The sequence below is a fragment of the Mus caroli genome, unplaced genomic scaffold (genome assembly GCF_978045245.1).
Source record: "Mus caroli unplaced genomic scaffold, Mus_caroli_1 scaffold_2, whole genome shotgun sequence".
Taxonomy (NCBI): domain Eukaryota; kingdom Metazoa; phylum Chordata; class Mammalia; order Rodentia; family Muridae; genus Mus; species Mus caroli.
Window position 1 is genome coordinate 20,897,722 of NW_028227257.1, and position 17,458 is coordinate 20,915,179.

General features: G+C 49.6%; 1 protein-coding gene across 3 annotated transcripts in view; it reads right to left on the minus strand.

Moving 5' to 3' along the window:
- Ppp1r16b (protein phosphatase 1 regulatory subunit 16B) overlaps positions 1 to 14,388 on the minus strand; it is a 96,874-nt gene extending 82,486 nt beyond the window's left edge. For 2 of the 3 annotated variants that reach the window (XM_021156241.2, XM_021156242.3), the window contains exon 1: positions 14,273 to 14,388. The gene's annotated coding sequence lies outside the window, so the exon portion shown is untranslated. Of the gene's footprint in view, positions 1 to 13,379; positions 13,897 to 14,272 lie in introns of those variants that run through there. The other variant, XM_029471081.2, reaches the window with a different exon arrangement.
- Between the last annotated feature and the right edge of the window lie 3,070 nt (positions 14,389 to 17,458).

The following is a 17,458-nucleotide window of genomic DNA, read 5'->3' on the forward strand; positions in this document are numbered from 1 at the left end:
TTATGTAAGCCAAATAAACTCTTTCCTCCCCGAGTTGCTTTTGGTCACCATGTTTGATCACAGCAGTGGCTGTCCTGACTAAGGCACCCGACCAGGGGATGCTGTTTGGAGCTGGAGGTTGGGTGGTCCAGAAGGCAGTTATCTAAAATCTTTCATTTCTGAGAAACACAGTAGAATCCAGGCTCTCTTCAAATCTTTACAACACTCAGGATGCAAGCTAAAATGACTATAAAAGGGCTAGAGAGTTGACTCAGCTGTTAATTGCATCTGCTGTTCTTCCAGAAGACCCAGGTTTGGTTCCCAGCATCCACATGGAGACTCACGGCCACATCAACAATAGTTCCAGGGGCGCTGACACCCTCTCTGGTCTCTGTGGACAACAGGCATGTACACGGTACACATATGTACATGCAAACAGAACCCTCATATACATAAAATAATTTTTTTTCTGAGACAGAATCTTACTATATAGCTCGGGCTGGCCTGGAATTCGCTTCACTAACCACATGGGCCTTACACTCACAGAGATCCACCTACCTCTGTTTCCCAAGGGCTTGAGTAAAGGCATGTACCAGCACACCTTGCCAAAAAACTCTTTAAAAATAAATAAAAATAAAGTAAAACTATTATAAAAAATTAAAAATTGTTTAAAAAAAAAAACCTAGGAAAATATAACCCAAACTTAAGAGAAAAAAGCAATTAATGGTGCTTTCTCAAAATAAAACAAACGCCGAAATCAACAGGATTCGGAATCTTAAAGCAAACACGCCAGCTTTGCTCAAGGATGTAAAAGAAGTTAACGCTTGTAATGAACAAACAGATGAGAAATCTTAGGTATGCTAAGTAGGCAATGGTAGCGCATGCCTGACATTCTGGTACTCAGGAGGCAGAAGCAGGATTTTGAGTTAAAGATCATTCTGGGTTAGATAATGAGGCCCTGCCTCAAGAGAGAAAAAAAAAAAAAGAGGGGGGAGGGGAGGGATGGTGATGAAAAACCCAACACATCTAAGCTACCCAGCTCCATTGTCCTTCGCAGTCTCAGGAGCTGTGTTCTCGCTAAGGACAATTACACGGCTCTGGTATTTAACTATCTTTTCCATTGTCTCCCTAATGCCTGGATCTAGGCAAGCTTTGAAGAGCAAAACTACAGCATAACCCCCAATCCAGATCAGCTCTGGTAGTATCCAGGCACGTTACTAGTTACCTATGGTCTCCCCATCTCTCTCAGGCCTTAAATAGAAAGAGGTTCAAGTCTTCCCAGGCCTCTTCCCAGAGCTCCAATGTGCCAGCTCAGCCTCCAGAGCCATCCTGGTGAGCCATGTGTCCCCTGCCCCAAAGCACACACCTGAACAATACCTTCCTTAGCAAAATGCCCTCCTCTGTGGAACACCAGGCCGGGTCCTTAATGAATGCCTACCACAGACATTTATGCAGCCCTTCCTTGTTCCCATTGACACCTCCCAAGAGAGAGCACCAAAACCCACAGGGATGACCACCAAGACCAGCAGTGGCTCCGTGTGGATTCTCATGTCCTGACTGGGATACACAGTGGTCCAGACACCTTAAAACTACCCAGCATTATCCTATAAATGTGGGTAAGCACACTGCTTAATCTGGCAATTTCATCCCTAGAATAGACTCAGTAGAAGGCAGTTGCTAAAGAGCATACACACACACACACACACCAGCCTTTTGATTTTATTTTTTAAAGATTTATTTATTTAATTTATATGAGTACACTGTCACTGTCTTCAGACACACCAGAAGAGGGCATCGGATCCCATTACAGATGGTTGTGAGCCACCATGTGGTTGCTGGGAATTGAACTCAGGACCTTTAGAAGAGCAGTCAGTGCTCTTACCTGCTGAGCCTCTTAACTCCAGCCCCGATTTTATTTTATTTTATTTTATTTTATTTTATTTTATTTTATTCTTAAGAAACCCAACAAGGCAGCTCAATGGGTAAAGGCACTTGCCACACAAGCCTGGTGACCCGAGTCCAATCTCTGAAGCCACTCCACAAAGTTGCATGCATTTCTGCACTGCTTCTCTTCATAATAAGTCACTACAACTTTAAGAAGAACACCGATGTACAAGAGAGCCACCGTGGCATGCTCTACTTTGATGGCTCTGAGATACAGCCAGGAGTTGATATGTTTAAAAGTTCCCCCAGGTGGGTGTGCTGTGCCTCCAAGAGCCACCACTACAGCAGGCCTTGGCAACCCTCCCTGTTGTTTCTTGGAGCAGCAAGCGCTCCTTCCACAGAAGGTCCAAAGCAAGATGCTGCTGCGGAAGACGAGGCACACCAAGAGGATGCTAATACACCCAACACAGAAAACAGACTCCATGACGAGATGATGCCTTTGTCCATTGGAATTAACTGGGACTACACTCCTCATGCCAAGCAGAGTGCTTTATCTACCCTACCAGACACAGTGGCCTCAGGAAATGTACTCTAGACCTTCTTTGTGTGTGTGTGTGTGTGTGTGTGTGTGTGTGTGTGTGTGTGTGATGGTGGGGTATGTGCATGCATGCAAGAACACCCAACCATGGATGCCAGGAGACACGGGAGTAGCCTGCTTTTTCACTGTCCTCCATACTCACTTGAGACAGGCTCTCTGTCTCCAAAAGCTGATCCAAAAGCTAGGCTGGTCCCAGCAAGTGCCAACAATCCTGCCTTTGCCTCCCACAGTACTGGGCTTACAAGTGTGCAGAGCCAGGCCTCGCTAGGAATTCAAACACAAGACCTTATTCTTGCAGTCAAAACTCTTACCACTGTGCCATCTTCCTCTTACCACTGTGCCATCTTCCCAGCCTTTGTATCCATTCATTCATTCATTCATTTTTATTTATTTGTGTGACACATGGTCTCACTATTTAGGCCGACTTGGCCTGAAACTTGCCAGGTGTAACAGGCTGGCCTCAAAGCCATACTTGCCTGTCTGCGTTACCAAGTGCTAACATCAAAGGCGTGTGTCGCCTCTCCAAGCCAAAACCTTCCTTCATAACCACTGCTCAAGCTGCTTCTGCAGTCAGGGCTTGGCTGCAGAACTTTACAGAACCAGGACCTCATTCTCCGAGCCACTGCGCTCTACAGTGAGCGCTGCGTGATGGGCCAGGTAACGTCACAGACCAGCAAGTGGGCGCTCTCTACAATGCCTTTCAGTTAACATCCTCAACTGCTCCTCGCCTCGAGCTGTGGCAACTGAGTAAATAGACCCCTGGAAATACTTAATGCCCCGCACAGGCTTGGCTGCCTGTGACTGCTGAGGCCCCCATGTAAATTGGCCTTTTCTCGTTGCATTAGGAGGCCCCCCTCAGCAAACCACAGGGAGAACTCTAGTGTTCACTTCCTTATTGAAAACTGCTCTGTGCATCTGACTCACCACAGCCAAGCATACTGCCCACATCCAATCTTTGTGACCTCCAATAGTATGAGTTTTGAAATAAGCCCTGGGGTCCCTTGATCTCTGTCTTTCTGGACTAGCAAATGGCTCCTCCCACATGGGAGGGATCAGAAATCATTGCCGGCTACTGATTTACCTGAGGGGGGTCTGCAAAACCTTTCTCCAATGAAGCCCATCAGTATCCTTGGAAACCACCATAAAGCCTAGTTTCAAACGACCTTTCCTAACTTCCAGCTCCCTCCGCTGCTCCTGAGGTAGCTGGGTCATTTTTTCTGATTCTCATCAAGATCTCCCCCTACACACTCTCTCTCTTCCCCCTCCCCACACCACACCCCTATGGGGTGTAAGACAGAATCTTGGTAGGTAGCCCAGGCTGGCCTTGAACTCACGATCCTTTTGAAGTGCCAGGATTATACGGGCACAGACCACCACTATGGGTGACTTCAAGCTGTTTTCTTCTGAGACTGTCAACCACCTCACCCCAGGATACAGTCCTTGTTGTTTCTGATGAGCTCATGGTGCCGACCGTGAAGCTAGGTTTGATCAGTAGCAACTGGCTTAGACACGCACCCCCGGGGTATGACCTGAACTACACTGTTTCGCTCTTGCTTTATCCAACGACTTGTCTGCCAACCCTAGGAGATGAGATCAACCTAAGGGTGGATGCCGGCTTAATTTAATTTTATATTTAATGAGAAGTGTAAGGCCAAGCGGAATGGAGCTCCTGAGTATTGAACAATCTTTATAAAGGCACCATCGAATGGTCAAAAAAGCTGATTTACTGCAAAACCAGGCTCAGGCTATTTTACAGGTTGAGCGACCAAATATCCAAAATCCAAAATGCTCCAGGAGCCAAAGCCTTTTTAGATCTGCCGTGAAGGCATAAAGGGATAGTTTCACCCTGACCCATGGCAGACCACAATTAAACCCAGAACACTACACAGTATGATAATAAATCACCTTCAGGCTTGTAGACAGTGTATATTTAAAAGAACAAACAAATATGAAGCCAGGCAAGATGGCACAGGCCTGTCCTCCCAACTACTCAGGAGGCTGAAGCAAAGGAAGTTTAAAGTCATCCAGGCTACTTAAACCCTGTCTCAAAATAAAAATCTTAAAAGGGGGTACTCAGGGGCTAAGGATGACTTAGACAGTAAAGTGCTTGCTGCCCAATCACAAGGACCTGAGTTCGATCCCCAGCCCCCGTGTAAAAGCTGACATGGTGATATGGGCCTATAACCCTAACATGAGGAGGCAGAAACAAGAGGATCCCCACGGCTGACACAGCTGGTGAGCCCCAGCTGAGTGACAGACCTTGTCACAAAAGTAGGGTAAAGAGTGACTGGGAACCAACATGCTGGACGTTGACGTCACTGTTGCTTCCTCACACATGTGCAGACACACACGCACACAGACACACACAGGGGGTGGGTTATATTGCAGTAGTAAAGTACTGGCCTATGATCATGAGCCCTAGATTCACTCCCAGTACAGAGAAAGAAGGAGAAGAGAGAGGCGGAGGGGAAGCCAGGAAGATGAGAAAGAAGAGGAGACGACAAATGAATTCTTGTTTGGACTTGGGTCCCATCTGTGAGGCATGTTACTGTGTATCTGAAAATATTCCAAAATCGGAGCGAGGTGGGGAGTTGGGGAGGAGATGCAAAACACTTCTGACCCCGAGCACCCCGATATAGGCTCCTCAGTCTGTACCCATCAAGAAGTAAAGTGCTTAACGTTGGTGTGGAAGAAAGCAGGGGCAGCTTCCACACCAGAGAAAGCAAGTCATGGAGAGCTGACCCAATTCAAACTGCAACCACATTTGCTTATGGGTGAGCTCAGAGTGGTGCACACAGATAAAAATCTGTAGAAACCAAGATGGCACATTATGCTCTCTCTGCAAGAAGCGGCTTTTAAAGATATGCATGTATTCGTGTCTGTCGCAGTGTGTGAATGTATGCTGAGTGTGTGCCACGCACGTGTGTGTGGGTGCCTAGGGGAGCCAGAGTATCTAGTTCCCTGGAGCTGGAAGGTGTGAGCCACCATATGGAAGCTAGGACTCAAACCCAGGTCCTGAAGAGCAGTAGGCATTATGACCCACTGAGCTGTCTCTCCAGTCCCTAAAAGGAACAACAGAATAAATGAGGGTGGGTTTTTATCAATGGGATTCCACATAACCTTAAAGACCCAGATATATACATATGTGTTGACATGTGCTCAGACAAGCTAGAGGAACATCTCAGAGGAGAGTGGCTTAGACGTGTGAAGAAGAAGAAAAAAAGATAAACATGTAAATGAGATGAGTTTGGGTCTGCACCAAAAATGCGCAGAAAGACATGCTAGGTGCCCAAGGATTCCTTCTGGAGAAGGGGATGAGAGTCCATGGAAAATTTTCCACATCTCTGTACTGTTGGAGTTTTATGATGTGTTTGTATCCTTTTTATAATAAAAAGCAATAAAACAGCATAAAACAGCAATAAGAAAAAGAAGCTTAATATTATAGGTCAACGGAAAAAAAGAAATGAAATGTTGTTGAAAATCATTCTTATTTCATGATAAGACAAGAGGCTGCATCCATCACATGACATTAGCTCTCTGTCCTGTCCATAAGACAACTGACGATGTTAGTAATTCTAGAGCGTAACCAAGAAGGGCCGAGGTGCTGAAGACAGTGACCATTGCCATGTGTTCCTATTTCTTACAATTGGATGACAAGAAACAGAGCCATCTCTGTCGGAAACACTGAACTGAGAGCTCACCGGGCTGCCTCAAACACTGGGGCCTCACCAATTCAAGAAGCAGTGGCTAACAGATGCTAAAGGAAGCCATGATTATCTGCCACCCAGTGAAGAACATGTATAGCCCAACCCCTGAGACTTAACGACACAACACTCTGCCTTCAGTCTCTCTGCTCTAGAGCCACCCGAGATGCACAGAAGCCCATGTCAACAGCAAGATGGCAAGAATAGCTTATCTCTATCCATACATGTTGTTGCTTTGCAGACTCGGTACTGAACCATCTACATCACATAGTATCGCTGTGCCTTCCTTACACATAGGGAAACTGAGGCTCAGCTATCCAAGACAAACCAGTAACATGCTCAAGACTGCAGTAGGTGGTAGAGGCAGGTGTACCACCTAAAGCCAGCCAAGGTCACTGCCAGCCTCCCCTGTCTGAAGGAAAGACCAGAGGACACTCACCCAGGAGTGGGAAGTCCCCTTGGAGAGAAGAAAGCATTTTTGCAAAACAAAAGCCAGAGGAGGAGGGGGGCTCAATGGCTCCAGTATTTGCCACACAAGTGTGAGAAACATAGTTTGGATCCCTAGAACCCATAGAAAAATGAGCATTGGTGTTGAGTGTCTGAAATCCCAGCAAACCTGCCCAGAGATAAGAGGCAGACAAGAAAACCCTCAGAGGCTCCCCAGCCAGCTAGCCTGGAGCATACCCTGGCAAGAAACACGAGATCCAGTCTCCCACAAGGTAGAGGGTGAGAACCAACACCCGAGGTGCTCAGATCTCCACTCTCTCTCTCTCTCTCTCTCTCTCTCTCTCTCTCTCTCTCTCACACACACACACACACACACACATACACAGAGAGAGAGAGAGAGAGAGAGAGAGAGAGAGAGAGAGAGAGAGAGAGAGAGAGATTTAAGTCAGCACATGTGGTAATGAAGGACAAGGACTTTGAAGCCAGATGGACTAGATTCAAATCCTAATTGCCGTTTATCGGCAGTGTGACCTTGGGGGTGTCATTGAACGTCTCTACGCTTCACATTCCTGAGCAACAGAGTCGGGGTAAGTAACACTGCCTCCACTTAGAGCAGATAGAGAAGCAAAGAGTTAGAGGCATGCCCAAAACCACCACATGTTCACGATTGGTCAAGAAGCAGGTGTCCTTCCCTGTAAGCAGAGGCAACCGTGCAGGGTGCAGAGCTTGGCAAGCAAGCACAAGCTAGTTTTAAGCTCCCCTTCTAGCCAGGTACCTCTGGGCTGTACACAACCCTGCAATAGGATGCAAGCCCTGCAGAGCAACTAACCTATACATCCCAATCCCCCACCCCTACCCCCACCCCCAGCTGTGAATCAGAATCTCTTGGCACATTAAAAAAACAAAAACAAAAATAGATGCCCAGGAGCCCATCTGGACTGATGGGGATACAGGTGGGACAGGCTAGGACCCAGGGATCTGTAGTTTTGAAAAGCCCCAGGTGACCAGATGGCACAGGAATGGCCCATCCCTAGACAAGTGTTTTTGGACGCACTGTAAACTCAGTCTCACCAGTCCTGGCTACTTGAGTTGCTCCCTGAGCCCAAGCATCCTGTCATTCGCATCTGGTCCCAGGCCTGGGCATACGTAACATCTGTGACTCTGAAAGCCGCCAGCAGAGCAGATGGCTATGCAAACAGGCACAGGCTAAACTGTCTTTTGTGCTTGAGTGGTCCACACCAGAAACCTTCATCAGTAGACTGGGGGTTCCCCAGGTGCTTGCTACTCAGCAAAGTTTGCAGACCAGTGGGGTAGCACACCCCACCCCCTCCCAGGAGCCTGCTGAAGTGTGAGCCCTGCCAAACCAGACTCTATACTCTAGCCCTAACCCAACCAGTTTGAGACACATACCCGTTAACCCTATGCCTACCTGAATTCTTCTACTTGAGGCAGTGATGGGGGTATTTAGGGGGGGTTATCCTCGCTATGGTCCTGGTTCCCAGTCATCATCAACCTGCCTGACTCAAAGTGATTTTTTTTTTTGCTTTAACAAGCTGGTTATTTCAAAGTCCACAGTAAAATAAGCAAGCCTTCCTAGTAAATTAGGAAAAAGGGGCAACACCAGGCTCCACAATCCCAGGACATAAAGCGCACCCTTCTTTTGAGCAGTTATAACCCCTGCTTCCTGCCCAAAGCCATCCAGAAACATCAAACAGACCAAAGAAAAACGAGCATGTCTTCCTGATGGCCAGGTTCCAAGTTATCGGCCGATTTCACACTGTAGCTTGACCTCATTAATCCAAGGCCTATCACGTTGCTGTAAATGTCAGTGGAAAAACAGCCATTCAGTGGGTTTCCTTCATTCCACCAGAATGGGAAAAAAACAGGAAGCTGACAGCAGCTGCGCCCCAGCCTAGCAGATCCCAAGGGCTCAGCTGACAGGGCGTTCCTTGTTAGCACCTATGGCCCCTTTTCCCAGTCCACTTGAGGATCTAGATGGGCCTTGTGCCTGGCACCAGCAAATGCAGCAGTAACACAGCCATGATCCAGTTGATGCAGGCCCCCGTGCACCTGCCCAAAGGAAGACAGTATGTGCACTCCGAAAGCCTTTGGTCTGAATCACCGAGTGGCTGTCCTTCAGGCAGACTCATCTAAATCTCTCCTGCCCATTCAAAAATGTCCCATAAGCCAAACCCCTGGGACTCCAGGGTGCACAAGGCCTTCCAAGTCCTCATTCATTCTTTTAATGTATATGGATTGTCTCCCTGGCTCTGAACATCACACTGGGCAACTGGGGACACAGCTGAATGAATTAAATACAGTCACTGACCTCGGAGGACACAAGGTCTAGTGCAGCGGATCTCAGCCTTGATGCTATTAACATTTGGGAGTCGGTAATTTTTGTTGTGAGGGGCTGTGCTATGCACTGTAGAGTATCCTATAGCCTCCCTGGTCTCTAGGCACTAGACACCAGTCACTTCTCTTCTCCACATCCCTCCCAGCTGGTTCTGACTGACTAAGACATCTCTAGACAGGGCCAAAACTGTTCACAATTGAGAACTATGGGTCTAGTGGATAAAACAGAAGACTAGGGTCTGCAAAGATGGCTTAGCTGTTGAGAATGCTGTTTGCCTTGGAAGAGGACCCAGGTTTGATTCCCAGCACCCACATGCTAGCTCACAACCATCTGTAACTCCAGTTCTAGGGAATCCAGTGCCCCCTTCTGACTTCTGCTAGTACCAGGCACACAAGTGGTGCACACATATAAGCAGGCATGTAAAATCAAGAAAATAAATCTAAACAGAAAAAAAAACTAAATAATTTTAAAAGACAACAAAAAAGAACAATGATTATTATGTAACTCTATGTATGGTACAAACAGAGCCATGGAAGAAAATTTAGTAGACATTATACCAAGATCATGTATAGCTTAGAAGCCACATCACGCATAGGGGTGCACCCCTATAGCCCCAGGGCCCAGGTTGAAATAGGAGAACTAAGAGTTCAAGATTAGTCTCAGTACATAGTCACACACACACACACACACATACACACACACACACACACACACACACAGAGGGAGAGAGAGAGAGAGAGAGAGAGAGAGAGCTTAGAAACCCATCACTTTACATAGGATCAAAATCCTTAGGAGAACTCAGAATCCCTTATTTGTGTGTTATATATACAATATATATGATCTGTGTTTCCAGATGAAGAAATTGGGGGCCCAAAGAAACAGAACCATTGCCTAAGGTCCAAAAACTGGTGGAAAGTAGAATCAGAATTCAAACCCTGAACTTAAACTGTCATCATGGAAAAAGAACTGTTAAGCATGTGTTTGAATGTCTTCTCTCTATAGGCAGGACCTATAGCCACACAATATTCTGAGCAGCCATCCTAAAAGACTCATTCCTCCCTGGGGCCACCTTGGGGTTCGGTCACCACCTGTCCCATCAATCAAGCTACAAACTGCCCGCACTGAAGCACATCTGCAGGACCCCAGTGGAATGCCATTCTGGATTCTGAGACATCCAGGAACACCTCCCCCCACAGTCACCTGCACTCAGGAATTTCCCAAAAAGTCAGGGCAGGTTCCAAGAGCATAGCATAGGGTGAGCCTCCTCTAAGGAGCCCACTGTTCAGCACCAAGGAGCACAAAGTCAGAGAAACCAAACACTATGGAGCCAGCTTAGAAAAGTGTACAGGAAAAAACACACAATATCTCTTTTTTTTTCCTTCAAGGTCTCACCATGTAGCCCAGGCTGTCCCTAAATTTGCTATCCTCCTGCCTCCACCTCCTGAGTGCTGCGGTTACATATATATCCAACCATGCCCAGCTGGCATAGAGCATTTTTGAAGACTTTGGCATTGGGGGGGGGGCATGTCAGGCAGAGGGAAGGAGAGAAAACTTTATGCTTGTTGGAAGGGACCAAGAAGGAATAGAGAGAAGCCTTCAGTATAAACGCAGCCCCGCTCTTCCTCCCGTGCAGAAATTAATCCTGCTCTTTCTCAGTCAGGCAGCCTTTTTCAGAGAGCCTCCTGACAAGGCTACAGAGTGCCGCTTCGGGTCAGCGAGCGTTTAACCATGCAGAGCCCCTGGCAGGATGACCTCTGACTCCTTCCCTGGCCTTCCTACCGGGACCTGCCTGCATCACACTGTTGATTGGGTTCCAGCAGCAACTCCCACCCACAGCTCACCAAAGCCATCCAGAGCTTTCCAGCCTGCACACACGCAGTTCTTCCCCGTGCCCGGGTGCCTACCCCTCCATTACCCACCACCTGGAAGATTACCACTGAAGAGATCAAATGTGCTCCCACCATACATGTAGCCCACCTGTTATTGGTAATAATAGACTAATAATAATAGCAACAAACATCTGCGAACACTTATTCATCCAGGGACAGCCCTGAGCTAAGCCTTACCCACAGTATCTCTTCTGCTCACTTTACCACCAGCAGGCAGCTTACCTGCATGTGAGGGCAAAGATTCCGTCACACAGTGTGATGGCTCAAACCTAGGGCTCCCTGTGCTCTTCATTCCCACTTCTTCCTATGGGAGCTTTGACCACACCAGACCCTCTGCCTGCAGGCCTGCCTCTCCCCTGAGGACCGCCCCCTCCCCAGAGCTGCCTCGGTTATGACAACCCCTTGCTAAGCACGAGATATGTACAAAGGACCCTGGAGAAAGGGGTCCTCCAGAGGCCTAATTCCCAGGACACTGCCCAGGAGACAGGCTAAAGAGGCTTTCTCTATCCCAAGAACTGAAGTCAGAAGACGTATGAATTCCCTGTAGCAGGGGAGGAGGCAGGATCTGAGGGCCCGGAAGGAAAGAAAGAAACAGAGGTGTTACTAACAAGAGTCACTTCTTCCCTGCCTTCCAGCACCCCCACTAAGCATGTCTGTGTTCTATGGTCTCACCAGGTCCTTAGAGCCCCGTGAAGATGACCACAGTAGGCTTCTTATTACCCAGAAGAGAAATGGGGAAGGGGCTGGGAAGAGCTTTACCCAGAGTCCCAAGGCTTTTCAGCTTAGAGCTGTCATTTCAACTAGACTCATATCGCTTCCTTGGGTTTTGATACTTTTGGCTGTGATGGGCTTGTGCCTGTTTTCCCCCTCCCCCAAGGCTGATCTCTAAGATCAATCAGCCTTATTGTTGAGAGAGAGGCTGTCCTGGTCTGGAATGTCCGTCGGGACCCACTGTTTACCATAGCATAGCAAGCATGCTGGGGGTTGGGAAGACAGGGTGCTGGCACAGGAGAGGGGTAAGGTCAGCAAAAGAGGGTGTCTTAGGAGATCAAAACCCAGCACTTGAATCCAGGCCGCCTTTGCAATCTGCTGCCCTGTGTCCACTTGGTTGCTATTGGTTAGAACAAGTTCCCTGAGGCTCTAGAACTGGGTTCTCGCAAGATAGGACAAGTCGTTGACTCAAAGGTGCTCTATAGGAAACTTCTGGCCTTAAAGAAAACCACTTCCTTGCCTCGGCTTCCCCTGGCTCTGTGACTCGGGCTCATAAAAACACCAAGCAGCAAGATTAGAATTTAACCTCTGTTCCTCTGCTGCTCTGGCTCCCAGACTCCATGAACAGAAGAGTCCAAAGTCTGTATAGGCACCAAATACCAGCCTTACTTACCTGGTACCTCTAACCAGGAAGTTTAGACTTGGCTGAATTGTCCCATCGCAAGGGGACTTCCCAAGGGGTCTGAGGCACCTAAGACACAAGTGAAGATCACCTTGAATCGGAAAGAGGTTTTCTTAAAGGAAGCCATTCCAAAGGCTGGGAAGATCTGGGGGCGGGGCGGGGGAGAGACAACGGTAGATAGACTCCACTTGACAGAGTGGTCTATTGTCATCTTGCCCACAGAATTCCAGGGACTGGGGCAGAGAAGATGGGATTTGGGTGACAGGTGGGAGAGAAGGTGGTGAGAACGTGAGTGGGAAAGGCCTTGCAAGCAGGCAGCACGCTGGAAGGAGTCACTGGTCCCTACCGCCTCCTACAAGCTGGCTCTTTGTGACATAACTGAGTGAGGGAGGAAAAGTGGAACCCCACATCCCAGCCCCTGCAGAACCACCCACCAGGGCTCCACTTCTGCACCTGGCTAGGGGACACGCCCCGCTCAAACCCTCACTAAAAGCGGGTTTGCCTAGCAGGGTCATCCATGATGCTCCGATGCACCAAGAGCTTCGCGGGAGGCCTGTTACCCTACAGCGACCATTCACCCCACTTCTTAGAGATCTGTGGTGGTGGAGAACCGAGTGCAGAGCCCGCGGGCAGACAGCAAGTCTTCAGCTGAGCTGTGCGGAGCTCAGCCTGGAAGGAAAGCTCCCTCCCCACGGAGGCCGTTTCTACTCTGGTACCTTACTGGCTGCAGGAAATGGCAGGATAAGGCGCACAGAGAAGTCTCCCCCCACCCCACCCCACTCCCCGAGGGCCTGGAGGGACCGCCAGCCCCTTCCCCAGATAGCCTGGAGGGAAACGGCGCCTGGCACTATCGGGCTCCGGGTCCTCTACAGAGGGCGATTCACAGGCCGCACCTGGTGCTCCCAGGCGCCAGGAGCTGGTGGGCGCCTCTGACAGCAAGAACAGGAGCCCTTTATGAGCAGTGTAATCACATGGGCGCACAAGCACCGGCTTTCCGTTCTGAGAAGCGCTGTGCAGCCTCATCTCTGCCCCCCCCCCCTTCTGATTCCAGGAGAGCAAAGGCTTCCAGGCCTGGCCAGTAGTGGTGGCGCTCCAGTGGGTTGCAGAGAGGGCCGTAGTCACAGCTCACCTAGACCCGATTATCCGCCCGGGGCTGGAAGCTGCATCAGCAACATCTTCCGTAAAGCTGGAGGCAGGGCTGGGAGGGGAGCGCAGAGGAAGAGAGTCCGCATCCGCTACGGAGGCGGGTAGGAGAGCCTCCCGCTCCTCGCTCCCACTCGGGGCGATCAGGGCGCTCTGCGTGACCTTGTGGGAGACCCCTCAGTCGACCTCTGGGGTAGGGCTGCGCCGTTTCTGCCTGTCTTGGGCGCTCGGGGGCGCTGCTCCCTGCGGGAGCGGATGCGCGGGACTCGCGAGGAGTGGAGCGCTCTGGGCGCGGGGACCCGCAGCTCGCACCCAAGGCGGCGGGCGAAGAGGCCGAGAGCATCCCTTCTGGGGAACCACCCCGCCGGGGGCAACCGGGACCGACACTCTCTAGGGGTGGAGATCCCGCACTAGGTCAGGTTTGCCCTCAGGGACGCCTGCCCCCGGGACTTTTCCCATCCCCGGAGCAGCGCTCTCGGCGCGCTGCCTGCCCAAACCAAGCGCCGCCACGCGAGGGGGCGGCGCCCCCTTGCCGGGCTCGTAGACCGCGTGCCCAGGGCGTCTGGTGTTCTGTGGTTTCATCACCCAGCCTTGTAACCCTGGCAGACAGTAGCCCAGACAGACCACGGACCTCACATCGCCCCCCAGAATCCAGCCATCGCAGCCCTGCCAATGCACCCTCTACACCAGCCTCCCCATCCGATAGCGAGATATGGGAGACTGTACCTTTCCAGCACACCCCACCGCCACCGCTCCCCCTCCCCAATTATCTTAAGCCACCCTCCCTAGGCTGAGACACCAGCCAGACTGGAAGGGGCCGAGACACCTGCCCGCCGGATCCGCAGAGTGCAGAGAGGAATGCGGCGCCGCTCAACTCACCCGCTCTCTCGAGCCCTGCCCCGGGCGGCTCCGGCCCCGGCTCGATCCGCAGGTCCCAGAGCCGCAGCTGGTGGTGCGGCGACAGAGCCAGCTCGGCTGGGTAGCGAGCCACCGCGCCGCCTCTTGACTCCACCCTTAAGGCGGAGCCTCAGCTCCCGGGGAAAGGGGTGGGCCCGCGCATCCCCAAGGGGCTTGTCACCGAGCAACTAGAAGGTCTAGATCTTAGCGCCCTCCAAATGAAGACCGCTTTTCTGAGCTGCAGGAATTTGGAAGCAGCTGAGACACAGTCAAGCTTCAGGATAGTTCTCCTTGACTGTGCCCCACCTCTAACCTCCAGTACTGACAGGGGGGAAGCCAGGGTGGTATTTTATTCCCATTTGACAGATAGACCTAGTGAGGCCCAGAAAGGGATAATATCCTACCTGTAGTAGCAGAGAATGGGGTCAGTTCAGTGCCCGAAAGTCAACTTCCCACGTTAAGCTTGATTCTGAAGGCTCTACAAACATCAGGAACTTGGCCAGGCCTTATCTAGAGAACGGGGCTATATAGATAGGTCTTTTACCTGAGAAAAGGCAATAGACCATGGCCTGTGACGTGGATTCCAGTCACTCTTTCGCTCTGGAAAGAGAGGAGGTGAAGAGAAGGAGGAAGGAAGTGGTATTGCCTAGGTCGATGACTCTCACCAGCTGAAGTGCCTAGAAGATCTAGACCCAGCTGCTTCCTTGAGGTTTCCTGCTAAGAACAAGACCCAAACACCCTGGGTTTCTGTCATGTAACCTAGGCGGCTGCTGGGCAGAAGGTCCTGCAGTGTGTGCCTTCCCTCAAGGCAATGGGTTTAACTCTGTTTAATCTAATTTTGAAAGTTGCTCCTTTAAATTGCTCCTCCCCCCAGGGAGAGGGAGAAAGTGGACAAAGAGAAAAGCCCCATCCCAAACATTCTCTGGAATCCGCATTCCCTGAAAGCTGACTTTAGAACAATGGGGTTCTCTTCTCCACAAAGGGCTTTGTTCCTGCACTTTCCCAGCCTCCAGATTAGAGCCAGAGGCACCCAGAGCTAAGCAGCTGGGGAGGCAGACAAGATTCACAGTTTAGGTCTCAGGGATCCTCCCTTAATCCTGTTTGAAACACTCAGGGATAGACCTGGTAAAGCCAGGAGCACCACCAAGTGTACTGATTTCCTTTTTATCTTCTTTTAAGGCAGGGTCTCACTAAGCAGCCCTGGCTGGCTCAGAACTCACTATGTAGATCCTGCTGGACTTAAAATCAAGAGATCCGGTGACCTCTACCTCCTCTGTGCTGGGATTAAAGGCAGGGTCACTACACCCTGCCTGATTTCCTACTTGCTGAATACACTCAGTTACTTTTCTTGGAGGAGCAAATCCCTGTGGGTTGAGTAAGGAAATATAGCTCAGTGGATAGAGTGCTTGCCTAGCAGGCACAACACTCTGGGCTCAGCCCCCAGGACCCTGTGTGTACACCAGTACCCCCGCATGTGTGCCAGTACCAGGTGTGGTAGCAAACACATGTAAATCCAGCTCTCAGGCATACTTATGGATTGGAGGCCAGCCTGTGCCACATGAGACCTTGTCTTAAAACAACAAAACCCACCTCCAGTTGGGTCCTTCGAAGCCTTCCCCAAGTCTGAAGTCCCCTTTCATATGCCCGAGGCTCCCCGCTCAGTTCATTAATAATCCAGTTGTGAATGACGCTGTTTCTGGAGCAATTAGAGACAGCAGAGCAGGTGGAGAAGGCTTAGAGTGAAGTTTAAAATAACCCAGAGGGGCCATTGTTCTCTGCAGAAGGTTTCCATCAAGAGCTGTGGGCGGAGTGGGAGGGGAAAACATCTATCTCTCTTCTAGGCATGCACAGAACTTAGAGCCTGGGTTCCCCCACCCCCACCCCGAAAACCGAAGTCTTGACTGGGGTAAGGGGTACCAAATCTGGGTGTTGTACAGTTCACTGACATCTCTCAGAGTACTAGACACCCAAAGGGGTACTCAGGGGACCCCTGCTTCCTCATTTCAATCCTACTAGGAAGCTATAGCAATCAAGACCGAGACAATGTGGTAAAACTGTAAGAATAAGCATACAGACAAATGAAACAAAACTGAGACTCCAGATCGAAGGTTTTGCATCTGCAGCCCCTTCACCAGGAGTGCCAAGGCAGCTCAGTGGAGAAGGAACAGTCTTTAATAAATTGCTCCGGGGAAACTGAGTCACATGCCAAAGGATAAAGCCTGACCCCTACCTCACACCACAAACAGAAATAACTTAAAATGGATCTGAAGTTTAACCTACTTGCTTCTGGAGTTGTATTCTATACAGTTTTACTCGATAGCTCAGGCTAGCCTGGAACATGCTATCTGGCCAAGGCTGGTCTTGAACTCCTGATCCTCCTCCCTACTTTTCAAATGCTAAGGTACAGACATGTACAACCACTCCTGGCTCCCAAACCTACCAACTTTCATTTTAGACTTCAGTCTACACAACCAAGCAAAATAAATCTCTGTGATTTAAGCCATCAATCAGTCCAGGATATTTTGTTATGGCAACCATAAGTCAACCAATAATGACCTACAGAACGGGAGGGAATATCTGGTAAGGGTTTTGTATCTAGAACATATAAGGAACTCTTAGAGCTCAGTAATAAAAAGAGAACTCAGTTAAGAACAGGGTGAGGAGGCACCATGTGGTACCGTATGCTTATAATCTCAGGATTTGAGAGATGGAGGCAGAAAGAGCAGGAGTTCAAGGTCACTGAACAGTAAAGTATGAAGACAGCCTGGGCTACATAAAACCCTGTTCAAGAGAGAGAGAGAAAGCAGAAAGAATGAAAAAGAAAAACAAAAGGTTAGACATGTCAGCAGACAGTCCAGAAAGTCCACTCATGTGTGAACTGAAGAGACATGAGAATAAGTATCTTCACGAATATCAACAAATATTCATATTATCTTTATCCATGACAGCCAACAAGCAAGAAAAGACAAAAGCCCACTAAATGATTGCTATGCAATAAAATAATGATCTACCTGTACAATGCAATATTGTTTTAGAATCAAAACAGATAAGATGGGGGCTTGGAGAGATGGCTCAGCAGTTGGAAACATTTAGTGTACGACCATGAGGACTGGAGTTTGGATCCCAGCATTCAGGTGACAAGCTAGGTGACCTGCAAATATCTGCGAC